At 43.0% G+C, this 19,639-nt stretch overlaps 54 non-coding genes and 3 pseudogenes across 54 annotated transcripts; all 57 read left to right on the top strand.

The window, feature by feature from the left end:
• The first annotated feature begins 216 nt into the window (after nt 1–216).
• On the top strand, nt 217–335 carry LOC133786788 (5S ribosomal RNA). Its single transcript, XR_009871931.1, has one exon. It is a non-coding gene; the product is annotated as a 5S ribosomal RNA (ribosomal RNA).
• Nucleotides 336–560: 225 nt separating this feature from the next.
• Nucleotides 561–679, top strand: LOC133786494 (5S ribosomal RNA). Its single transcript, XR_009871651.1, has one exon. It is a non-coding gene; the product is annotated as a 5S ribosomal RNA (ribosomal RNA).
• A 227-nt stretch (nt 680–906) lies between these two features.
• LOC133786870 (5S ribosomal RNA) lies at nt 907–1,025 on the top strand. The gene has a single exon (XR_009872011.1). It is a non-coding gene; the product is annotated as a 5S ribosomal RNA (ribosomal RNA).
• A 225-nt stretch (nt 1,026–1,250) lies between these two features.
• On the top strand, nt 1,251–1,369 carry LOC133786999 (5S ribosomal RNA). Its single transcript, XR_009872135.1, has one exon. It is a non-coding gene; the product is annotated as a 5S ribosomal RNA (ribosomal RNA).
• Nucleotides 1,370–1,588: 219 nt separating this feature from the next.
• LOC133786783 (5S ribosomal RNA) lies at nt 1,589–1,707 on the top strand. The gene has a single exon (XR_009871927.1). It is a non-coding gene; the product is annotated as a 5S ribosomal RNA (ribosomal RNA).
• A 225-nt stretch (nt 1,708–1,932) lies between these two features.
• LOC133788169 (5S ribosomal RNA) lies at nt 1,933–2,051 on the top strand. The gene has a single exon (XR_009873143.1). It is a non-coding gene; the product is annotated as a 5S ribosomal RNA (ribosomal RNA).
• A 226-nt stretch (nt 2,052–2,277) lies between these two features.
• Nucleotides 2,278–2,396, top strand: LOC133786276 (5S ribosomal RNA). The gene has a single exon (XR_009871444.1). It is a non-coding gene; the product is annotated as a 5S ribosomal RNA (ribosomal RNA).
• Nucleotides 2,397–2,619: 223 nt separating this feature from the next.
• LOC133787089 (5S ribosomal RNA) lies at nt 2,620–2,738 on the top strand (annotated as a pseudogene).
• A 229-nt stretch (nt 2,739–2,967) lies between these two features.
• On the top strand, nt 2,968–3,086 carry LOC133786708 (5S ribosomal RNA). Its single transcript, XR_009871852.1, has one exon. It is a non-coding gene; the product is annotated as a 5S ribosomal RNA (ribosomal RNA).
• Nucleotides 3,087–3,306: 220 nt separating this feature from the next.
• Nucleotides 3,307–3,425, top strand: LOC133786518 (5S ribosomal RNA). Its single transcript, XR_009871674.1, has one exon. It is a non-coding gene; the product is annotated as a 5S ribosomal RNA (ribosomal RNA).
• Nucleotides 3,426–3,651: 226 nt separating this feature from the next.
• LOC133786519 (5S ribosomal RNA) lies at nt 3,652–3,770 on the top strand. The gene has a single exon (XR_009871675.1). It is a non-coding gene; the product is annotated as a 5S ribosomal RNA (ribosomal RNA).
• Nucleotides 3,771–3,994: 224 nt separating this feature from the next.
• On the top strand, nt 3,995–4,112 carry LOC133786967 (5S ribosomal RNA). Its single transcript, XR_009872104.1, has one exon. It is a non-coding gene; the product is annotated as a 5S ribosomal RNA (ribosomal RNA).
• Nucleotides 4,113–4,337: 225 nt separating this feature from the next.
• LOC133786643 (5S ribosomal RNA) lies at nt 4,338–4,456 on the top strand. Its single transcript, XR_009871791.1, has one exon. It is a non-coding gene; the product is annotated as a 5S ribosomal RNA (ribosomal RNA).
• Nucleotides 4,457–4,681: 225 nt separating this feature from the next.
• LOC133787108 (5S ribosomal RNA) lies at nt 4,682–4,800 on the top strand (annotated as a pseudogene).
• Nucleotides 4,801–5,026: 226 nt separating this feature from the next.
• LOC133786400 (5S ribosomal RNA) lies at nt 5,027–5,145 on the top strand. The gene has a single exon (XR_009871563.1). It is a non-coding gene; the product is annotated as a 5S ribosomal RNA (ribosomal RNA).
• Nucleotides 5,146–5,373: 228 nt separating this feature from the next.
• On the top strand, nt 5,374–5,492 carry LOC133786520 (5S ribosomal RNA). The gene has a single exon (XR_009871676.1). It is a non-coding gene; the product is annotated as a 5S ribosomal RNA (ribosomal RNA).
• A 223-nt stretch (nt 5,493–5,715) lies between these two features.
• Nucleotides 5,716–5,834, top strand: LOC133786956 (5S ribosomal RNA). Its single transcript, XR_009872093.1, has one exon. It is a non-coding gene; the product is annotated as a 5S ribosomal RNA (ribosomal RNA).
• Nucleotides 5,835–6,053: 219 nt separating this feature from the next.
• On the top strand, nt 6,054–6,172 carry LOC133787003 (5S ribosomal RNA). Its single transcript, XR_009872139.1, has one exon. It is a non-coding gene; the product is annotated as a 5S ribosomal RNA (ribosomal RNA).
• A 227-nt stretch (nt 6,173–6,399) lies between these two features.
• On the top strand, nt 6,400–6,518 carry LOC133786460 (5S ribosomal RNA). Its single transcript, XR_009871620.1, has one exon. It is a non-coding gene; the product is annotated as a 5S ribosomal RNA (ribosomal RNA).
• A 227-nt stretch (nt 6,519–6,745) lies between these two features.
• Nucleotides 6,746–6,864, top strand: LOC133786568 (5S ribosomal RNA). The gene has a single exon (XR_009871721.1). It is a non-coding gene; the product is annotated as a 5S ribosomal RNA (ribosomal RNA).
• A 223-nt stretch (nt 6,865–7,087) lies between these two features.
• Nucleotides 7,088–7,206, top strand: LOC133787104 (5S ribosomal RNA; annotated as a pseudogene).
• A 226-nt stretch (nt 7,207–7,432) lies between these two features.
• Nucleotides 7,433–7,551, top strand: LOC133786898 (5S ribosomal RNA). The gene has a single exon (XR_009872039.1). It is a non-coding gene; the product is annotated as a 5S ribosomal RNA (ribosomal RNA).
• A 227-nt stretch (nt 7,552–7,778) lies between these two features.
• Nucleotides 7,779–7,897, top strand: LOC133786826 (5S ribosomal RNA). The gene has a single exon (XR_009871968.1). It is a non-coding gene; the product is annotated as a 5S ribosomal RNA (ribosomal RNA).
• Nucleotides 7,898–8,123: 226 nt separating this feature from the next.
• LOC133786522 (5S ribosomal RNA) lies at nt 8,124–8,242 on the top strand. Its single transcript, XR_009871678.1, has one exon. It is a non-coding gene; the product is annotated as a 5S ribosomal RNA (ribosomal RNA).
• A 224-nt stretch (nt 8,243–8,466) lies between these two features.
• LOC133787081 (5S ribosomal RNA) lies at nt 8,467–8,585 on the top strand. The gene has a single exon (XR_009872212.1). It is a non-coding gene; the product is annotated as a 5S ribosomal RNA (ribosomal RNA).
• A 219-nt stretch (nt 8,586–8,804) lies between these two features.
• On the top strand, nt 8,805–8,923 carry LOC133786820 (5S ribosomal RNA). Its single transcript, XR_009871962.1, has one exon. It is a non-coding gene; the product is annotated as a 5S ribosomal RNA (ribosomal RNA).
• Nucleotides 8,924–9,150: 227 nt separating this feature from the next.
• Nucleotides 9,151–9,269, top strand: LOC133787082 (5S ribosomal RNA). The gene has a single exon (XR_009872213.1). It is a non-coding gene; the product is annotated as a 5S ribosomal RNA (ribosomal RNA).
• A 226-nt stretch (nt 9,270–9,495) lies between these two features.
• LOC133787888 (5S ribosomal RNA) lies at nt 9,496–9,614 on the top strand. The gene has a single exon (XR_009872876.1). It is a non-coding gene; the product is annotated as a 5S ribosomal RNA (ribosomal RNA).
• Nucleotides 9,615–9,837: 223 nt separating this feature from the next.
• LOC133786472 (5S ribosomal RNA) lies at nt 9,838–9,956 on the top strand. Its single transcript, XR_009871631.1, has one exon. It is a non-coding gene; the product is annotated as a 5S ribosomal RNA (ribosomal RNA).
• Nucleotides 9,957–10,183: 227 nt separating this feature from the next.
• On the top strand, nt 10,184–10,302 carry LOC133786523 (5S ribosomal RNA). Its single transcript, XR_009871679.1, has one exon. It is a non-coding gene; the product is annotated as a 5S ribosomal RNA (ribosomal RNA).
• A 226-nt stretch (nt 10,303–10,528) lies between these two features.
• On the top strand, nt 10,529–10,647 carry LOC133786524 (5S ribosomal RNA). The gene has a single exon (XR_009871680.1). It is a non-coding gene; the product is annotated as a 5S ribosomal RNA (ribosomal RNA).
• A 225-nt stretch (nt 10,648–10,872) lies between these two features.
• On the top strand, nt 10,873–10,991 carry LOC133786957 (5S ribosomal RNA). Its single transcript, XR_009872094.1, has one exon. It is a non-coding gene; the product is annotated as a 5S ribosomal RNA (ribosomal RNA).
• Nucleotides 10,992–11,210: 219 nt separating this feature from the next.
• LOC133786971 (5S ribosomal RNA) lies at nt 11,211–11,329 on the top strand. Its single transcript, XR_009872108.1, has one exon. It is a non-coding gene; the product is annotated as a 5S ribosomal RNA (ribosomal RNA).
• A 226-nt stretch (nt 11,330–11,555) lies between these two features.
• Nucleotides 11,556–11,674, top strand: LOC133786973 (5S ribosomal RNA). The gene has a single exon (XR_009872110.1). It is a non-coding gene; the product is annotated as a 5S ribosomal RNA (ribosomal RNA).
• A 227-nt stretch (nt 11,675–11,901) lies between these two features.
• LOC133787889 (5S ribosomal RNA) lies at nt 11,902–12,020 on the top strand. The gene has a single exon (XR_009872877.1). It is a non-coding gene; the product is annotated as a 5S ribosomal RNA (ribosomal RNA).
• A 223-nt stretch (nt 12,021–12,243) lies between these two features.
• LOC133786808 (5S ribosomal RNA) lies at nt 12,244–12,362 on the top strand. The gene has a single exon (XR_009871950.1). It is a non-coding gene; the product is annotated as a 5S ribosomal RNA (ribosomal RNA).
• Nucleotides 12,363–12,587: 225 nt separating this feature from the next.
• Nucleotides 12,588–12,706, top strand: LOC133786373 (5S ribosomal RNA). The gene has a single exon (XR_009871537.1). It is a non-coding gene; the product is annotated as a 5S ribosomal RNA (ribosomal RNA).
• Nucleotides 12,707–12,927: 221 nt separating this feature from the next.
• LOC133786343 (5S ribosomal RNA) lies at nt 12,928–13,046 on the top strand. Its single transcript, XR_009871507.1, has one exon. It is a non-coding gene; the product is annotated as a 5S ribosomal RNA (ribosomal RNA).
• A 226-nt stretch (nt 13,047–13,272) lies between these two features.
• Nucleotides 13,273–13,391, top strand: LOC133788056 (5S ribosomal RNA). The gene has a single exon (XR_009873036.1). It is a non-coding gene; the product is annotated as a 5S ribosomal RNA (ribosomal RNA).
• Nucleotides 13,392–13,618: 227 nt separating this feature from the next.
• LOC133786609 (5S ribosomal RNA) lies at nt 13,619–13,737 on the top strand. The gene has a single exon (XR_009871759.1). It is a non-coding gene; the product is annotated as a 5S ribosomal RNA (ribosomal RNA).
• Nucleotides 13,738–13,963: 226 nt separating this feature from the next.
• On the top strand, nt 13,964–14,082 carry LOC133788080 (5S ribosomal RNA). The gene has a single exon (XR_009873059.1). It is a non-coding gene; the product is annotated as a 5S ribosomal RNA (ribosomal RNA).
• Nucleotides 14,083–14,304: 222 nt separating this feature from the next.
• On the top strand, nt 14,305–14,423 carry LOC133788068 (5S ribosomal RNA). The gene has a single exon (XR_009873047.1). It is a non-coding gene; the product is annotated as a 5S ribosomal RNA (ribosomal RNA).
• Nucleotides 14,424–14,650: 227 nt separating this feature from the next.
• Nucleotides 14,651–14,769, top strand: LOC133786506 (5S ribosomal RNA). The gene has a single exon (XR_009871663.1). It is a non-coding gene; the product is annotated as a 5S ribosomal RNA (ribosomal RNA).
• Nucleotides 14,770–14,995: 226 nt separating this feature from the next.
• Nucleotides 14,996–15,114, top strand: LOC133788073 (5S ribosomal RNA). The gene has a single exon (XR_009873052.1). It is a non-coding gene; the product is annotated as a 5S ribosomal RNA (ribosomal RNA).
• A 226-nt stretch (nt 15,115–15,340) lies between these two features.
• On the top strand, nt 15,341–15,459 carry LOC133788081 (5S ribosomal RNA). The gene has a single exon (XR_009873060.1). It is a non-coding gene; the product is annotated as a 5S ribosomal RNA (ribosomal RNA).
• Nucleotides 15,460–15,682: 223 nt separating this feature from the next.
• Nucleotides 15,683–15,801, top strand: LOC133788079 (5S ribosomal RNA). Its single transcript, XR_009873058.1, has one exon. It is a non-coding gene; the product is annotated as a 5S ribosomal RNA (ribosomal RNA).
• Nucleotides 15,802–16,028: 227 nt separating this feature from the next.
• Nucleotides 16,029–16,147, top strand: LOC133786610 (5S ribosomal RNA). Its single transcript, XR_009871760.1, has one exon. It is a non-coding gene; the product is annotated as a 5S ribosomal RNA (ribosomal RNA).
• A 226-nt stretch (nt 16,148–16,373) lies between these two features.
• LOC133788082 (5S ribosomal RNA) lies at nt 16,374–16,492 on the top strand. Its single transcript, XR_009873061.1, has one exon. It is a non-coding gene; the product is annotated as a 5S ribosomal RNA (ribosomal RNA).
• A 222-nt stretch (nt 16,493–16,714) lies between these two features.
• On the top strand, nt 16,715–16,833 carry LOC133788090 (5S ribosomal RNA). The gene has a single exon (XR_009873069.1). It is a non-coding gene; the product is annotated as a 5S ribosomal RNA (ribosomal RNA).
• Nucleotides 16,834–17,060: 227 nt separating this feature from the next.
• LOC133786507 (5S ribosomal RNA) lies at nt 17,061–17,179 on the top strand. The gene has a single exon (XR_009871664.1). It is a non-coding gene; the product is annotated as a 5S ribosomal RNA (ribosomal RNA).
• A 226-nt stretch (nt 17,180–17,405) lies between these two features.
• Nucleotides 17,406–17,524, top strand: LOC133788074 (5S ribosomal RNA). The gene has a single exon (XR_009873053.1). It is a non-coding gene; the product is annotated as a 5S ribosomal RNA (ribosomal RNA).
• A 226-nt stretch (nt 17,525–17,750) lies between these two features.
• LOC133788083 (5S ribosomal RNA) lies at nt 17,751–17,869 on the top strand. Its single transcript, XR_009873062.1, has one exon. It is a non-coding gene; the product is annotated as a 5S ribosomal RNA (ribosomal RNA).
• A 223-nt stretch (nt 17,870–18,092) lies between these two features.
• On the top strand, nt 18,093–18,211 carry LOC133788102 (5S ribosomal RNA). The gene has a single exon (XR_009873080.1). It is a non-coding gene; the product is annotated as a 5S ribosomal RNA (ribosomal RNA).
• A 227-nt stretch (nt 18,212–18,438) lies between these two features.
• LOC133786452 (5S ribosomal RNA) lies at nt 18,439–18,557 on the top strand. Its single transcript, XR_009871612.1, has one exon. It is a non-coding gene; the product is annotated as a 5S ribosomal RNA (ribosomal RNA).
• A 226-nt stretch (nt 18,558–18,783) lies between these two features.
• On the top strand, nt 18,784–18,902 carry LOC133788075 (5S ribosomal RNA). Its single transcript, XR_009873054.1, has one exon. It is a non-coding gene; the product is annotated as a 5S ribosomal RNA (ribosomal RNA).
• A 226-nt stretch (nt 18,903–19,128) lies between these two features.
• On the top strand, nt 19,129–19,247 carry LOC133788085 (5S ribosomal RNA). The gene has a single exon (XR_009873064.1). It is a non-coding gene; the product is annotated as a 5S ribosomal RNA (ribosomal RNA).
• A 229-nt stretch (nt 19,248–19,476) lies between these two features.
• On the top strand, nt 19,477–19,595 carry LOC133786690 (5S ribosomal RNA). The gene has a single exon (XR_009871835.1). It is a non-coding gene; the product is annotated as a 5S ribosomal RNA (ribosomal RNA).
• The last annotated feature ends 44 nt before the right edge of the window (nt 19,596–19,639 follow it).

Genomic DNA, 19,639 nt, shown 5'->3' on the forward strand with positions numbered 1-19,639 from the left:
ATTTTTTTTTTTTTTTGTTCTTCAAAATCCCACTTACGGCTCAAATGTTTGTATTTTCTGTTTTAAATCTTAAAAGAGTCATTTATTCCGTTTCCCTAGACGGGTTAACACCGTGGACCCTAACAAGCAGCGAATAAGAAGTTCCTAGTTGATCCGAGGGAGAAAAGGGAGGACACACGCGTTCGCTATAAATGTATATTGCGGACCAAACATTCCGGGTGCGATCATACCAACCTTAACGCACCAGATCCCATCAGAACTCCGCAGTTAAACGTGCTTGGGCGAGAGTAGTACTAGGATGGGTGACCTCCTGGGAAGTCCTCGTGTTGCAACCCTGAAAACATAATTTTTTTTTTTTTTGTTCTTCAAAAACCCTCTTACGGCTCAAAAGTTTGTATTTTCTGTTTTAAATCTTTAAAGAGTCATTTATTCCGTTTCCGTTGACGGGTTAACACCGTGGACACTAACAAGTAGCGAATAAGAAGTTCCTAGTTGATCCGAGGGAGAAAAAGGAGGACACATGCGTTCGATATGAATAAATATTGCGGACCAAACATTCCTGGTGCGATCATACCATCACTAACGCACCGGATCCCATCAGAACTCCGCAGTTAAACGTGCTTGGGCGAGAGTAGTACTAGGATGGGTGACCTCCCGGGAAGTCCTCGTGTTGCAACTCATAAAACATCATTTTTTTTTTTTTTTTGTTCTTCAAAAACCCACTTACGGCTCAAAAGTGTGTATTTTCTGTTTTAAATCTTTAAGGAGTCATTTATTCCGTTTCCCTTGAGGGGTTAACACCGTGGTCACTAACAAGCAGCGAATAAGAAGTCCCTAGTTGATCCGACGGAGAAAAGGGAGGACACATGCGTTCGATATAAATGAATATTGCGGACCAAACATTCCGGGTGCGATCATACCATCACTAACGCACCGGATCCCATCAGAACTCCGCAATTAAACGTGCTTCGGCGAGAGTAGTACTAGGATGGGTGACCTCCTGGGAAGTCCTCGTGTTGCAACCCTGAAAACATCATTTTTTTTTTTTTTGTTCTTCAAAAACCCACTTACAGCTCAAAAGTTTGTATTTACTGTTTTAAATCTTTACAAAGTCATTTATTCCGTTTCCCTTGACGGGTTAACACCGTGGACACTAACAAGCAGCGAATAAGAAGTTCCTAGTTGATCCAAGGGAGAAATGGGAGGACACACGCGTTCGCTATAAATGAATATTGCGGACCAAACATCCCGGGTGCAATCATACCAGAATTAATGCACCGGATCCCATCAGAACACCGCAGTTAAGCGTGCTTCGGAGAGAGTAGTACTAGGATGGGTGACCTCCTGGGAAGTCCACCTGTTGCACCCCTGAAAACATCATTTTTTTTTTCTTTCAAAAATCCACTTACGGCTCAAAAGTTTGTATTTTCTGTTTTAAATCTTTAAAAAGTCATTTATTCCGTTTCCCTTGAGGGGTTAACACCGTGGTCACTAACAAGCAGCGAATAAGAAGTTCCTAGTTGATCCGAGGAAGAAAAGGGGGGACACACGCGTTCGCTATAAATGAATATTGCGGACAAAACATTCCGGGTGCGATCATACCAGCACTGATGCACCAGATCCCATCACAACTCCGCAGTTAAGCTTGCTTGGGCGAGAGTAGTACTAGGATGGGTGACCTCCTGGGAAGTCTTCGTGTTGCACCCCTGAAAGGATCATTTTTTTTTTTTTTGTTCTTCAAAAATCCACTTACGGCAAAAAATTTTGTATTTTCTGTTTTGAATCTTTAAAAAGTCATTTATTCCGTTTCCGTTGACGGGTTAACACCGTGGACACTAACAAGTAGCGAATAAGAAGTTCCTAGTTGATCCGAGGAAGAAAAGGGAGGACACATGCGTTCGATATAAATAAATATAGCGGACCAAACATTCCGGGTGCGATCATACCATCACTAACGCACCAGATCCCATCAGAACTCCGCAGTTAAACGTGCTTGGGCGAGAGTAGTACTAGGATGGGTGACCTCCTGGGAAGTCCTCGTGTTGCATCCCTGAAAACATAATTTTTTTTTTTTGTTGTTCTTCAAAGTCCCACTTACGGCTCAAAAGTTTGTATTTTCTGTTTTAAATCTTTAAAGAGTTATTTATTCCGTTTCCCTTGAGGGGTTAACACCGTGGTCACTAACAAGCAGCGAATAAGAAGTCCCTAGTTGATCCGAGGGAGAAAAGGGAGGACCCACGCGTTCTGTATAAATGAATATTCCGGACCAAACATTCCGGGTGCGATCATACCAGCACTAATGCACCGAATCCCATCAGAACTCCGCAGTTAAGCGTGTTTGGGCGAGAGTAGTACAAGGATGGGTGACCTCCTGGGAAGTCCTCGTGTTGCACCCCTGAAAACATAATTTTTTTTTTTTGTTCTTCAAAAACCCACTTACGGCTCAAAAGTGTGTATTTTCAGTTTTAAATCTTTAAAGAGTCATTTATTCCGTTTCCCTTGACGGGTTAACACCGTGGACCCTAACAAGCAGCGAATAAGAAGTTCATAGTTGATCCGAGGGAGAAAAGGGAGGACACACGCGTTCGCTATAAATGTATATTGCGGAACAAACATTCCGGGTACGATCATACCAACCCTAACGCACTAGATCCCATCAGAACTCCGCAGTTAAGCGTGCTTGGGCCAGAGTAGTACTAGGATGGGTGACCTCCTGGGAAGCCCTCGTGTTGCTCCCCTGAAAACAACATTTTTTTTTTTTTTTTTTGTTCTTCAAAAACCCACTTACGGCTCAAAAGTTTGTATTTTCAGTTTTAACTCTTTAAAGAGTCATTTATTCCGTTTCCGTTGACGGGTTAACACCGTGGACACTAACAAGTAGCGAATAAGAAGTTCCTAGTTGATCCGAGGGAGAAAAAGGAGGACACATGCGTTCGATATAAATAAATATTGCGGACCAAACTATCCTGGTGCGATCATACCATCACTAACGCACCAGATCCCATCAGAACTCCGCAGTTAAACGTGCTTGGGCGAGAGTAGTACTAGGATGGGTGACCTCCCGGGAAGTCCTCGTGTTGCAACCCTGAAAACATCTTTTTTTTTTGTTCTTCAAAAACCCACTTACGGCTCAAAAGTTTGTATTTTCTGTTTTAAATCTTTAAAGAGTCATTTATTGCGTTTCCCTTGAAGGGTTAACACCGTGGTCACTAACAAGCAGCGAATAAGAAGTCCCTAGTTGATCCGAGGGAGAAAAGGGAGGACACACGCGTTCGCTATAAATTAATATTGCGGACCAAACATTCCGGGTGCGATCATACCATCACTAACGCACCGGATCCCATCAGAACTCCGCAATTAAACGTGCTTGGGCGAGAGTAGTACTAGGATGGGTGACCTCCTGGGAAGTCCTCGTGTTGCAACCCTGAAAACATAATTTTTTTTGTTTTTTGTTCTTCAAAATCCCACTTACGGCTCAAAAGATTGTATTTTCTGTTTTAAATCTTTAAAGAGTCATTTATTCCGTTTCCCTTGAGGGGTTAACACCGTGGTCACTAACAAGTAGCGAATAAGAAGTCCCAAGTTGATCCGAGGGAGAAAAGGGAGGACACATGCGTTCGAAATAAATGAATATTGCGGACCAAACATTACGGGTGCGATCATACCATCACTAACGCACCGGATCCCATCAGAACTCCGCAATTAAACGTGCTTGGGCGAGAGTAGTACTAGGATGGGTGACCTCCTGGGAAGTCCTCGTGTTGCAACCCTGAAAACATCATTTTTTTTTTTTTGTTCATCAAAAACCCACTTACAGCTCAAAAGTTTGTATTTACTGTTTTAAATCTTTACAGAGTCATTTATTCTGTTTCCCTAGACGGGTTAACACCGTGGACCCTAATAAGCAGCGAATAAGAAGTTCCTAGTTGATCCGAGGGAGAAAAGGGAGGACACACGCGTTGGCTATAAATGTATATTGCGGACCAAACATTCCGGGTGCGATCATACCACCCTAACGCACCAGATCCCATCAGAACTCCGCAGTTAAACGTGCTTGGGCGAGAGTAGTACTAGGATGGGTGACCTCCTGGGAAGTCCTCGTGTTGCAACCCTGAAAACATAATTTTTTTTTTTTTTGTTCTTCAAAAACCCACTTACGGCTCAAAAGTTTGTATTTTCTGTTTTAACTCTTTAAAGAGTCATTTATTCCGTTTCCGTTGACGGGTTAACACCGTGGACACTAACAAGTAGCGAATAAGAAGTTCCTAGTTGATCCGAGGGAGAAAAAGGAGGACACATGCGTTCGATATGAATAAATTTTGCGGACCAAACATTCCTGGTGCGATCATACCATCACTAACGCACCGGATCCCATCAGAACTCCGCAGTTAAATGTGCTTGGGCGAGAGTAGTACTAGGATGGGTGACCTCCCGGGAAGTCCTCGTGTTGCAGCCCATAAAACATCATTTTTTTATTTTTTGTTCTTGAAAAACCCACTTACGGCTCAAAAGTTTGTATTTTCTGTTTTAAATCTTTAAAGAGTCATTTATTCCGTTTCCCTTGAAGGGTTAACACCGTGGTCACTAACAAGCAGCGAATAAGAAGTCCCTAGTTGATCCGAGGGAGAAAAGGGAGGACACACGCGTTCGCTATAAATGAATATTGCAGACCAAACATTCCGGGTGCGATCATACCAGCACAAATGCACCAGATCCCATCACAACTCCGCAGATAAGCTTGCTTGCGCGAGAGTAGTACTAGGATGGGTGACCTCCTGGGAAGTCTTCGTGTTGCACCCCTGAAAGCATCATTTTTTTTTTTTTTTGTTCTTCAAAAATCAACTTACGGCAAAAAATTTTGTATTTTCTGTTTTAAATCTTTAAAGAGTCATTTATTCCGTTTCCGTTGACGGGTTAACACCGTGGACACTAACAAGTAGCGAATAAGAAGTTCCTAGTTGATCCGAGGGGGAAAAGGGAGGACACACGCATTCGCTATAAAAGATTATTGCGGACCAAACATTCCGGGTGCGATCATACCAGCACTAACGCACCGGATCCCATCAGAACTCCGCAATTAAACGTGCTTGGGCGAGAGTAATACTAGGATGGGTGACCTCCTGGGAAGTCCTCGTGTTGCAACCCTGAAAACATAATTTTTTTTTTTTTTTTTGTTCTTCAAAATCCCACTTACGGCTCAAAAGTTTGTATTTTCTGTTTTAAATCTTTAAAGAGTAATTTATTCCGTTTCCCTTGAGGGGTTAACACCGTGGTCACTAACAAGCAGCGAATAAGAAGTCCCTAGTTGATCCGAGGGAGAAAAGGGAGGACACATGCGTTCGATATAAATGAATATTGCGGACCAAACATTCCGGGTGCGATCATACCATCACTAACGCACCGGATCCCATCAGAACTCCGCAATTAAACGTGCTTGGGCGAGAGTAGTACTAGGATGGGTGACCTCCTGGGAAGTCCTCGTGTTGCAACCCTGAAAACATCATTTTTTTTTTTTGTTCTTCAAATACCCACTTACAGCTCAAAAGTTTGTATTTACTGTTTTAAATCTTTACAAAGTCATTTATTCCGTTTCCCTTGACGGGTTAACACCGTGGACACTAACAAGCAGCGAATAAGAAGTTCCTAGTTGATCCAAGGGAGAAATGGGAGGACACACGCGTTCGCTATAAATGAATATTGCGGACCAAACATCCCGGGTGCAATCAAACCAGCACTAATGCACCGGATCCCATCAGAACACCGCAGTTAAGTGTGCTTCGGAGAGAGTAGTACTAGGATGGGTGACCTCCTGGGAAGTCCACCTGTTGCACCCCTGAAAACATCATTTTTTTTTTCTTTCAAAAATCCACTTACGGCTCAAAAGTTTGTATTTTCTGTTTTAAATCTTTAAAAAGTCATTTATTCCGTTTCCCTTGATGGGTTAACACCGTGGTCAATAACAAGCAGCGAATAAGAAGTTCCTAGTTGATCCGAGGAAGAAAAGGGGGGACACACGCGTTCACTATAAATGAATATTGCGGACAAAACATTCCGGGTGCGATCATACCAGCACTGATGCACCAGATCCCATCACAACTCCGCAGTTAAGCTTGCTTTGGCGAGAGTAGTACTAGGATGGGTGACCTCCTGGGAAGTCTTCGTGTTGCACCCCTGAAAGCATCATTTTTTTTTTTTTTTTGTTCTTGAAAAATCCCCTTACGGCAAAAAATTTTGTATTTTCTGTTTTAAATCTATAAAAAGTCATTTATTCCGTTTCCGTTGACGGGTTAACACCGTGGACACTAACAAGTAGCGATTAAGAAGTTCCTAGTTGATCCGAGGGAGAAAAGGGAGGACACATGCGTTCGATATAAATAAATATAGCGGACCAAACATTCCGGGTGCGATAATACCATCACTAACGCACCAGATCCCATCAGAACTCCGCAGTTAAACGTGCTTGGGCGAGAGTAGTACTAGGATGGGTGACCTCCTGGGAAGTCCTCGTGTTGCATCCCTGAAAACATAATTTTTTTTTTTTTTTTGTTCTTCAAAGTCCCACTTACGGTTCAAAAGTTTGTATTTTCTGTTTTAAATCTTTAAAGAGTCATTTATTCCGTTTCCCTTGAGGGGTTAACACCGTGGTCACTAACAAGCAGCGAATAAGAAGTCCCTAGTTGATCCGAGGGAGAAAAGGGAGGACCCACGCGTTCGGTATAAATGAATATTCCGGACCAAACATTCCGGGAGCGATCATACCAGCACTAATGCACCGAATCCCATCAGAACTCCGTAGTTAAGCGTGTTTGGGCGAGAGTAGTTCTAGGATGGGTGACCTCCTGGGAAGTCCTCGTGTTGCACCCCTGAAAACATAATTTTTTTTTTTTGTTCTTCAAAAACCCACTTACGGCTCAAAAGAGTGTATTTTCAGTTTTAAATCTTTAAAGAGTCATTTATTCCGTTTCCCTTGACGGGTTAACACCGTGGACCCTAACAAGCAGCGAATAAGAAGTTCCTAGTAGATCCGAGGGAGAAAAGGGAGGACACACGCGTTCGCTATAAATGTATATTGCGGAACAAACATTCCGGGTGCGATCATACCAACCCTAACGCACAAGATCCCATCAGAACTCCGCAGTTAAGCGTGCTTGGGCCAGAGTAGTACGAGGATGGGTGACCTCCTGGGAAGCCCTCGTGTTGCTCCCCTGAAAACAACATTTTTTTTTTTTTTTGTTCTTCAAAAACCCACTTACGGCTCAAAAGTTTGTATTTTCTGTTTTAACTCTTTAAAGAGTCATTTATTCCGTTTCCGTTGACGGGTTAACACCGTGGACACTAACAAGTAGCTAATAAGAAGTTCCTAGTTGATCCGAGGGAGAAAAAGGAGGACACATGCGTTCGATATAAATAAATATTGCGGACCAAACATTCCTTGTGCGATCATACCATCACTAACGCACCGGATCCCATCAGAACTCCGCACTTAAACGTGCTTGGGCGAGAGTAGTACTAGGATGGGTGACCTCCCGGGAAGTCCTCGTGTTGCAACCCTGAAAACATCTTTTTTTTTTTTTTTTGGTTCTTCAAAAACCCACTTACGGCTCAAAAGTTTGTATTTTCTGTTTTAAATCTTAAAAGAGTCATTTATTCTGTTTCCCTCGAAGGGTTAACACCTTGGTCACTAACAAGCAGCGAATAAGAAGTCCCTAGTTGATCCGAGGGAGAAAAGGGAGGACACACGCGTTCGCTATAAATTAATATTGCGGACCAAACATTCCGGGTGCGATCATACCATCTCTAACGCACTGGATCCCATCAGAACTCCGCAATTAAACGTGCTTGGGCGAGAGTAGTACTAGGATGGGTGACCTCCTGGGAAGTCCTCGTGTTGCAACCCTGAAAACATAATTTTTTTTTTTTTTTGTTCTTCAAAATCCCACTTACGGCTCAAAAGATTGTATTTTCTGTTTTAAATCTTTAAAGAGTCATTTATTCCGTTTCCCTTGAGGGGTTAACACCGTGGTCACTAACAAGCAGCGAATAAGAAGTCCCTAGTTGATCCGAGGGAGAAAAGGGAGGACACATGCGTTCGAAATAAATGAATATTGCGGACCAAACATTCCGGGTGCGATCATACCATCACTAACGCACCGGATCCCATCAGAACTCCGCAATTAAACGTGCTTGGGCGAGAGTAGTACTAGGATGGGTGACCTCCTGGGAAGTCCTCGTGTTGCAACCCTGAAAACATCATTTTTTTTTTTTTGTTCATCAAAAACACACTTACAGCTCAAAAGTTTGTATTTACTGTTTTAAATCTTTACAGAGTCATTTATTCCGTTTCCCTTGACGGGTTAACACCGTGGACACTAACAAGCAGCGAATAAGAAGTTCCTAGTTGATCCAAGGGAGAAAAGGGAGGACACACGCGTTCGCTATAAATGAATATTGCGGACCAAACATCCCGGGTGCAATCATACCAGCACTAATGCACCGGATCCCATCAGAACCCCGCAGTTAAGCATGCTTCGGAAAGAGTTGTACTAGGATGGGTGACCGCCTGGGAAGTCCACCTGTTGCACCCCTGAAAACGTCATTTTTTTTTTCTTTCAAAAATCCACTTACGGCTCAAAAGTTTGTATTTTCTGTTTTAAATCTTTAAAAAGTCATTTATTCCGTTTCCCTTGAGGGGTTAACACCGTGGTCACTAAAAAGCAGCGAATAAGAAGTTCCTAGTTGATCCGAGGAAGAAAAGGGGGGACACACGCGTTCGCTATAAATGAATATTGCGGACAAAACATTCCGGGTGCGATCATACCAGCACTAATGCACCAGATCCCATCACAACTCCGCAGTTAAGCTTGCTTGGGCGAGAGTAGTACTAGGATGGGTGACCCCCTGGGAAGCCTTCGTGTTGCACCCCTGAAAGCATCATTTTTTTTTTTTTTTTGTTCTTCAAAAATCCAATTACGGCAAAATTTTTTGTATTTTCTGTTTTAAATCTTTAAAGAGTCATTTATTCCGTTTCCGTTGACGGGTTAACACCGTGGACACTAACAAGTAGCGAATAAGAAGTTCCTAGTTGATCCGAGGGAGAAAAGGGATGACACATGCGTTCGATATTAATAAATATAGCGGACCAAACATTCCGGGTGCGATCATACCATCACTAACGCACCAGATCCCATCAGAACTCCGCAGTTTAACGTGCTTGGGCGAGAGTAGTACTAGGATGGGTGACCTCCTGGGATGTCCTAGTGTTGCAATCCTGAAAACATAATTTTTTTTTTTTTTTGTTCTTCAAAATCCCACTTACGGCTCAATAGTTTTTATTTTATGTTTTAAATCTTTAAAGAGTCATTTATTCTGTTTCCCTTGAGGGGTTAACACCGTGGTCACTAACAAGCAGCGAATAAGAAGTCCCTAGTTGATCCGAGGGAGAAAAGAGAGGACACACGCGTTCGGTATAAATGAATATTCCGGACCAAACATTCCGGGTGCGATCATACCAGCACTAATGCACCGAATCCCATCAGAACTCCGCAGATAAGCGTGCTTGGGCGAGAGTAGTACTAGGATGGGTGACCTCCTGGGAAGTCCTCGTGTTGCACCCCTAAAAACATAATTTTTTTTTTTTGTTCTTCAAAAACCCACTTACGGCTCAAAAGTTTGTATTTTCTGTTTTAAATCTTTAAAGAGTCATTTATTCCGTTTCCCTTGACAGGTTAACACCGTGGTCACTAACAAGTAGCGAATAAGAAGTTCCTAGATGATCCGAGGGAGAAAAGGGAGGACACACGCGTTCGCTATAAATGTATATTGCGGACCAAACATTCCTGGTGCGATCATACCATCACTAACGCACCGGATCCCATCAGAACTCCGCAGTTAAACGTGCTTGGGCGAGAGTAGTACTAGGATGGGTGACCTCCCGGGAAGTCCTCGTGTTGCAACCCTGAAAACATCTTTTTTTTTTTTTTTTGGTTCTTCAAAAACCCACTTACGGCTCAAAAGTTTGTATTTTCTGTTTTAAATCTTTAAAGAGTCATTTATTCCGTTTCCCTTGAAGGGTTAACACCTTGGTCACTAACAAGCAGCGAATAAGAAGTCCCTAGTTGATCCGAGGGAGAAAAGGGAGGACACACGCGTTCGCTATAAATTAATATTGCGGACCAAACATTCCGGGTGCGATCATACCATCACTAACGCACCGGATCCCATCAGAACTCCGCAATTAAACGTGCTTGGGCGAGAGTAGTACTAGGATGGGTGACCTCCTGGGAAGTCCTCGTGTTGCAACCCTGAAAACATAATTTTTTTTTTTTTTTGTTCTTCAAAATCCCACTTACGGCTCAAAAGATTGTATTTTCTGTTTTAAATCTTTAAAGAGTCATTTATTCCGTTTCCCTTGAGGGGTTAACACCGTGGTCACTAACAAGCAGCGAATAAGAAGTCCCTAGTTGATCCGAGGGAGAAAAGGGAGGACACATGCGTTCGAAATAAATGAATATTGCGGACCAAACATTCCGGGTGCGATCATACCATCACTAACGCACCGGATCCCATCAGAACTCCGCAATTAAACGTGCTTGGGCGAGAGTAGTACTAGGATGGGTGACCTCCTGGGAAGTCCTCGTGTTGCAACCCTGAAAACATCATTTTTTTTTTTTTTGTTCATCAAAAACACACTTACAGCTCAAAAGTTTGTATTTACTGTTTTAAATCTTTACAGAGTCATTTATTCCGTTTCCCTTGACGGGTTAACACCGTGGACACTAACAAGCAGCGAATAAGAAGTTCCTAGTTGATCCAAGGGAGAAAAGGGAGGACACACGCGTTCGCTATAAATGAATATTGCGGACCAAACATCCCGGGTGCAATCATACCAGCACTAATGCACCGGATCCCATCAGAACACCGCAGTTAAGCATGCTTCGGAGAGAGTAGTACTAGGATGGGTGACCGCCTGGGAAGTCCACCTGTTGCACCCCTGAAAACATCATTTTTTTTTTCTTTCAAAAATCCACTTACGGCTCAAAAGTTTGTATTTTCTGTTTTAAATCTTTAAAAAGTCATTTATTCCGTTTCCCTTGAGGGGTTAACACCGTGGTCACTAAAAAGCAGCGAATAAGAAGTTCCTAGTTGATCCGAGGAAGAAAAGGGGGGACACACGCGTTCGCTATAAATGAATATTGCGGACAAAACATTCCGGGGGCGATCATACCAGCACTAATGCACCAGATCCCATCACAACTCCGCAGTTAAGCTTGCTTGGGCGAGAGTAGTACTAGGATGGGTGACCCCCTGGGAAGCCTTCGTGTTGCACCCCTGAAAGCATCATTTTTTTTTTTTTTTGTTCTTCAAAAATCCAATTACGGCAAAATTTTTTGTATTTTCTGTTTTAAATCTTTAAAGAGTCATTTATTCCGTTTCCGTTGACGGGTTAACACCGTGGACACTAACAAGTAGCGAATAAGAAGTTCCTAGTTGATCCGAGGGAGAAAAGGGATGACACATGCGTTCGATATAAATAAATATAGCGGACCAAACATTCCGGGTGCGATCATACCATCACTAACGCACCAGATCCCATCAGAACTCCGCAGTTAAACGTGCTTGGGCGAGAGTAGTACTAGGATGGGTGACCTCCTGGGATGTCCTAGTGTTGCAATCCTGAAAACATAATTTTTTTTTTTTTTTTGTTCTTCAAAATCCCACTTACGGCTCAATAGTGTGTATTTTCTTATTTAAATCTTTAAAGAGTCATTTATTCCGTTTCCCTTGAGGGGTTAACACCGTGGTCACTAACAAGCAGCGAATAAGAAGTCCCTAGTTGATCCGAGGGAGAAAAGGGAGGACACACGCGTTCGGTATAAATGAATATTCCGGACCAAACATTCCGGGTGCGATCATACCAGCACTAATGCACCGAATCCCATCAGAACTCCGCAGATAAGCGTGCTTGGGCGAGAGTAGTACTAGGATGGGTGACCTCCTGGGAAGTCCTCGTGTTGCACCCCTAAAAACATAATTTTTTTTTTTTGTTCTTCAAAAACCCACTTACGGCTCAAAAGTTTGTATTTTCTGTTTTAAATCTTTAAAGAGTCATTTATTCCGTTTCCCTTGACAGGTTAACACCGTGGTCACTAACAAGTAGCGAATAAGAAGTTCCTAGATGATCCGAGGGAGAAAAGGGAGGACACACGCGTTCGCTATAAATGTATATTGCGGACCAAACATTCCGGGTGCGATCATACCAACCCAAACGCACCGGATCCCATCAGAACTCCGCAGTTAAGCGTGCTTGGGCCAGAGTAGTACTAGGATGGGTGACCTCCTGGGAAGCCCTCGTGTTGCTCCCCTGAAAACATCATTTTTTTTTTTTTAGTTCTTCAAAAACCCACTTACGGCTCAAAAGTTTGTATTTTCTGTTTTAAATCTTTAAAGAGTCATTTATTCCGTTTCCCTTGAGGGGTTAACACCGTGGTCACTAACAAGTAGCGAATAAGAAGTTCCTAGGTGATCCGAGGGAGAAAAAGGAGGACACATGCGTTCGATATAAATGAATATTGCGGACCAAACATTCCGGGTGCGATCATACCAGCACTAATGCACCGGATCCCATTAGAACTCCGCAGTTAAGCGTGCTTGGGCGATAATAGTACTAGGATGGGTGACCTCCTGGGAAGTCCTCATGTTGCACCCCTGAAAACATTATTTTTTTTTTCTTCTTCAAAAACCCACTTACGTCTCAAAAGTTTGTATTTTCTGTTTTAAATCTTTAAAGAGTCATTTATTCCATTTCCGTTGACGGGTTAACACCGTGGACACTAACAAGTAGCGAATAAGAAGTTCCTAGTTGATCCGAGAGAGAAAAGGAAGGACACACGCGTTCGCTATAAATGAATATTGCGGACCAAACATTCATGGTGTGATCATACCAGCACTAATGCACCGGATCCCATCAGAACTCCGCAGTTAAGCGTGCTTGGGCGAGAGTAGTACCAGGAAGGGTGACCTCCTGGGAAGTCCTTGTGTTGCAACCCTGAAAACATCATTTTTTTTTTTTTTTGTTCTTCAAAATCCCACTTACGGCTCAAAAGTTTGTATTTTCTGTTTGAAATCTTTAAAAAGTCATTTATTCCGTTTCCCTTGAGGGGTTAACACCATGGTCACTTACAAGCAGCGAATAAGAAGTTCCTAGTTGATCCGAGGGAGAAAAGGGAGGACACACGCGTTCGCTATAAATGAATATTGCGGACCAAACATTCCGGGTGCGATCATACCAGCACTAATGCACCGGATCCCATCAGAACTCCGCAGTTAAGCGCGCTTGGGCGAGAGTAGTACTAGGATGGGTGACCTCCTGGGAAGTCCTCGTGTTGCACCCCTGAATACATCATTTTCCTTTTTTTTTTGTTCTTCAAAAATCCACTTACGGCTCAAAAGTTTGTATTTTCTACTTTAAATCTTTAAAGAGTCATTTATTCCGTTTCCCTTGAGGGGTTAACACCGTGGTCACTAACAAGCAGCGAATAAGAAGTTCCTAGTTGATCCGAGAGAGAAAAGGAAGGACACACGCGTTCGCTATAAATGAATATTGGGGACCAAAAATTCATGGTGTGATCATACCAGCACTAATGCACCGGATCCCATCAGAACTCCGCAGTTAAGCGTGCTTGGGCGAGAGTAGTACCAGGATGGGTGACCTCCTGGGAAGTCCTTCTGTTGCAACCCTGAAAACATCATTTTTTTTTTTTTTTGTTCTTCAAAATCCCACTTACGGCTCAAAAGTTTGTATTTTCTGTTTTAAATCTTTAAAGTGTCATTTATTCCGTTTCCCTTGAGGGGTTAACACCGTGGTCACTAACAAGCAGCGAATAAGAAGTTCCTAGTTGATCCGAGAGAGAAAAGGAAGGACACACGCGTTCGCTATAAATGAATATTGCGGACCAAACATTCATGGTGTGATCATACCAGCACTAATGCACCGGATCCCATCAGAACTCCGCAGTTAAGCGTGCATGGGCGAGAGTAGTACCAGGATGGGTGACCTCCTGGGAAGTCCTTGTGTTGCAACCCTGAAAACATCATTTTTTTTTTTGTTCTTCAAAATCCCACTTACGGCTCAAAAGTTTGTATTTTCTGTTTGAAATCTTTAAAAAGTCATTTATTCCGTTTCCCTTGAGGGGTTAACACCATGGTCACTTACAAGCAGCGAATAAGAAGTTCCTAGTTGATCCGAGGGAGAAAAGGGAGGACACACGCGTTCGCTATAAATGAATATTGCGGACCAAACATTCCGGGTGCGATCATACCAGCACTAATGCACCGGATCCCATCAGAACTCCGCAGTTAAGCGCGCTTGGGCGAGAGTAGTACTAGGATGGGTGACCTCCTGGGAAGTCCTCGTGTTGCACCCCTGAATACATCATTTTCCTTTTTTTTTTGTTCTTCAAAAATCCACTTACGGCTCAAAAGTTTGTATTTTCTACTTTAAATCTTTAAAGAGTCATTTATTCCGTTTCCCTTAAGGGGTTAACACCGTGGTCACTAACAAGCAGCGAATAAGAAGTTCCTAGTTGATCCGAGAGAGAAAAGGAAGGACACACGCGTTCGCTATAAATGAATATTGGGGACCAAAAATTCATGGTGTGATCATACCAGCACTAATGCACCGGATCCCATCAGAACTCCGCAGTTAAGCGTGCTTGGGCGAGAGTAGTACCAGGATGGGTGACCTCCTGGGAAGTCCTTCTGTTGCATCCCTGAAAACATCATTTTTTTTTTTTTTTGTTCTTCAAAATCCCACTTACGGCTCAAAAGTTTGTATTTTCTGTTTTAAATCTTTAAAGAGTCATTTATTCCGTTTCCCTTGAGGGGTTAACACCGTGGTCACTAACAAGCAGCGAATAAGAAGTTCCTAGTTGATCCGAGAGAGAAAAGGAAGGACACACGCGTTCGCTATAAATGAATATTGCGGACCAAACATTCATGGTGTGATCATACCAGCACTAATGCACCGGATCCCATCAGAACTCCGCAGTTAAGCGTGCTTGGGCGAGAGTAGTACCCGGATGGGTGACCTCCTGGGAAGTCCTTGTGTTGCAACCCTGAAAACATCATTTTTTTTTTTTTTTGTTCTTCAAAATCCCACTTACGGCTCAAAAGTTTGTATTTTCTATTTGAAATCTTTAAAAAGTCATTTATTCCGTTTCCCTTGAGGGGTTAACACCATGGTCACTTACAAGCAGCGAATAAGAAGTTCCTAGTTGATCCGAGGGAGAAAAGGGAGGACACACGCGTTCGCTATAAATGAATATTGCGGACCAAACATTCATGGTGTGATCATACCAGCACTAATGCACCGGATCCCATCAGAACTCCGCAGTTAAGCGTGCATGGGCGAGAGTAGTACCAGGATGGGTGACCTCCTGGGAAGTCCTTGTGTTGCAACCCTGAAAACATCATTTTTTTTTTTTGTTCTTCAAAATCCCACTTACGGCTCAAAAGTTTGTATTTTCTGTTTGAAATCTTTAAAAAGTCATTTATTCCGTTTCCCTTGAGGGGTTAACACCATGGTCACTTACAAGCAGCGAATAAGAAGTTCCTAGTTGATCCGAGGGAGAAAAGGGAGGACACACGCGTTCGCTATAAATGAATATTGCGGACCAAACATTCCGGGTGCGATCATACCAGCACTAATGCACCGGATCCCATCAGAACTCCGCAGTTAAGCGCGCTTGGGCGAGAGTAGTACTAGGATGGGTGACCTCCTGGGAAGTCCTCGTGTTGCACCCCTGAATACATCATTTTCCTTTTTTTTTTGTTCTTCAAAAATCCACTTACGGCTCAAAAGTTTGTATTTTCTACTTTAAATCTTTAAAGAGTCATTTATTCCGTTTCCCTTGAGGGGTTAACACCGTGGTCACTAACAAGCAGCGAATAAGAAGTTCCTAGTTGATCCGAGAGAGAAAAGGAAGGACACACGCGTTCGCTATAAATGAATATTGGGGACCAAAAATTCATGGTGTGATCATACCAGCACTAATGCACCGGATCCCATCAGAACTCCGCAGTTAAGCGTGCTTGGGCGAGAGTAGTACCAGGATGGGTGACCTCCTGGGAAGTCCTTCTGTTGCAACCCTGAAAACATCATTTTTTTTTTTTTTTGTTCTTCAAAATCCCACTTACGGCTCAAAAGTTTGTATTTTCTGTTTTAAATCTTTAAAGTGTCATTTATTCCGTTTCCCTTGAGGGGTTAACACCGTGGTCACTAACAAGCAGCGAATAAGAAGTTCCTAGTTGATCCGAGAGAGAAAAGGAAGGACACACGCGTTCGCTATAAATGAATATTGCGGACCAAACATTCATGGTGTGATCATACCAGCACTAATGCACCGGATCCCATCAGAACTCCGCAGTTAAGCGTGCATGGGCGAGAGTAGTACCAGGATGGGTGACCTCCTGGGAAGTCCTTGTGTTGCAACCCTGAAAACATCATTTTTTTTTTTGTTCTTCAAAATCCCACTTACGGCTCAAAAGTTTGTATTTTCTGTTTGAAATCTTTAAAAAGTCATTTATTCCGTTTCCCTTGAGGGGTTAACACCATGGTCACTTACAAGCAGCGAATAAGAAGTTCCTAGTTGATCCGAGGGAGAAAAGGGAGGACACACGCGTTCGCTATAAATGAATATTGCGGACCAAACATTCCGGGTGCGATCATACCAGCACTAATGCACCGGATCCCATCAGAACTCCGCAGTTAAGCGCGCTTGGGCGAGAGTAGTACTAGGATGGGTGACCTCCTGGGAAGTCCTCGTGTTGCACCCCTGAATACATCATTTTCCTTTTTTTTTTGTTCTTCAAAAATCCACTTACGGCTCAAAAGTTTGTATTTTCTACTTTAAATCTTTAAAGAGTCATTTATTCCGTTTCCCTTGAGGGGTTAACACCGTGGTCACTAACAAGCAGCGAATAAGAAGTTCCTAGTTGATCCGAGAGAGAAAAGGAAGGACACACGCGTTCGCTATAAATGAATATTGGGGACCAAAAATTCATGGTGTGATCATACCAGCACTAATGCACCGGATCCCATCAGAACTCCGCAGTTAAGCGTGCTTGGGCGAGAGTAGTACCAGGATGGGTGACCTCCTGGGAAGTCCTTCTGTTGCATCCCTGAAAACATCATTTTTTTTTTTTTTTGTTCTTCAAAATCCCACTTACGGCTCAAAAGTTTGTATTTTCTGTTTTAAATCTTTAAAGAGTCATTTATTCCGTTTCCCTTGAGGGGTTAACACCGTGGTCACTAACAAGCAGCGAATAAGAAGTTCCTAGTTGATCCGAGAGAGAAAAGGAAGGACACACGCGTTCGCTATAAATGAATATTGCGGACCAAACATTCATGGTGTGATCATACCAGCACTAATGCACCGGATCCCATCAGAACTCCGCAGTTAAGCGTGCTTGGGCGAGAGTAGTACCCGGATGGGTGACCTCCTGGGAAGTCCTTGTGTTGCAACCCTGAAAACATCATTTTTTTTTTTTTTTGTTCTTCAAAATCCCACTTACGGCTCAAAAGTTTGTATTTTCTATTTGAAATCTTTAAAAAGTCATTTATTCCGTTTCCCTTGAGGGGTTAACACCATGGTCACTTACAAGCAGCGAATAAGAAGTTCCTAGTTGATCCGAGGGAGAAAAGGGAGGACACACGCGTTCGCTATAAATGAATATTGCGGACCAAACATTCATGGTGTGATCATACCAGCACTAATGCACCGGATCCCATCAGAACTCCGCAGTTAAGCGTGCATGGGCGAGAGTAGTACCAGGATGGGTGACCTCCTGGGAAGTCCTTGTGTTGCAACCCTGAAAACATCATTTTTTTTTTTTGTTCTTCAAAATCCCACTTACGGCTCAAAAGTTTGTATTTTCTGTTTGAAATCTTTAAAAAGTCATTTATTCCGTTTCCCTTGAGGGGTTAACACCATGGTCACTTACAAGCAGCGAATAAGAAGTTCCTAGTTGATCCGAGGGAGAAAAGGGAGGACACACGCGTTCGCTATAAATGAATATTGCGGACCAAACATTCCGGGTGCGATCATACCAGCACTAATGCACCGGATCCCATCAGAACTCCGCAGTTAAGCGCGCTTGGGCGAGAGTAGTACTAGGATGGGTGACCTCCTGGGAAGTCCTCGTGTTGCACCCCTGAATACATCATTTTCCTTTTTTTTTTGTTCTTCAAAAATCCACTTACGGCTCAAAAGTTTGTATTTTCTACTTTAAATCTTTAAAGAGTCATTTATTCCGTTTCCCTTGAGGGGTTAACACCGTGGTCACTAACAAGCAGCGAATAAGAAGTTCCTAGTTGATCCGAGAGAGAAAAGGAAGGACACACGCGTTCGCTATAAATGAATATTGGGGACCAAAAATTCATGGTGTGATCATACCAGCACTAATGCACCGGATCCCATCAGAACTCCGCAGTTAAGAGTGCTTGGGCGAGAGTAGTACCAGGATGGGTGACCTCCTGGGAAGTCCTTCTGTTGCATCCCTGAAAACATCATTTTTTTTTTTTTTTGTTCTTCAAAATCCCACTTACGGCTCAAAAGTTTGTATTTTCTGTTTTAAATCTTTAAAGAGTCATTTATTCCGTTTCCCTTGAGGGGTTAACACCGTGGTCACTAACAAGCAGCGAATAAGAAGTTCCTAGTTGATCCGAGAGAGAAAAGGAAGGACACACGCGTTCGCTATAAATGAATATTGCGGACCAAACATTCATGGTGTGATCATACCAGCACTAATGCACCGGATCCCATCAGAACTCCGCAGTTAAGCGTGCTTGGGCGAGAGTAGTACCCGGATGGGTGACCTCCTGGGAAGTCCTTGTGTTGCAACCCTGAAAACATCATTTTTTTTTTTTTTTGTTCTTCAAAATCCCACTTACGGCTCAAAAGTTTGTATTTTCTATTTGAAATCTTTAAAAAGTCATTTATTCCGTTTCCCTTGAGGGGTTAACACCATGGTCACTTACAAGCAGCGAATAAGAAGTTCCTAGTTGATCCGAGGGAGAAAAGGGAGGACACACGCGTTCGCTATAAATGAATATTGCGGACCAAACATTCCGGGTGCCATCATACCAGCACTAATGCACCGGATCCCATCAGACCTCCGCAGTTAAGCGCGCTTGGGCGAGAGTAGTACTAGGATGGGTGACCTCCTGGGAAGTCCTCGTGTTGCACCCCTGAATACATCATTTTCCTTTTTTTTTTTTGTTCTTCAAAAATCCACTTACGGCTCAAAAGTATGTATTTTCTACTTTAAATCTTTAAAGAGTCATTTATTCCGTTTCCCTTGAGGGGTTAACACCGTGGTCACTAACAAGCAGCGAATAAGAAGTTCCTAGTTGATCCGAGAGAGAAAAGGAAGGACACACGCGTTCGCTATAAATGAATATTGGGGACCAAAAATTCATGGTGCGATCATACCAGCACTAATGCACCGGATCCCATCAGAACTCCGCAGTTAAGCGTGCTTGGGCGAGAGTAGTACCAGGATGGGTGACCTCCTGGGAAGTCCTTCTTTTGCAACCCTGAAAACATCATTTTTTTTTTTTTTTGTTCTTCAAAATCCCACT

Source organism: Humulus lupulus, chromosome 6, assembly GCF_963169125.1.
Source record: "Humulus lupulus chromosome 6, drHumLupu1.1, whole genome shotgun sequence".
NCBI classification, from domain to species: domain Eukaryota; kingdom Viridiplantae; phylum Streptophyta; class Magnoliopsida; order Rosales; family Cannabaceae; genus Humulus; species Humulus lupulus.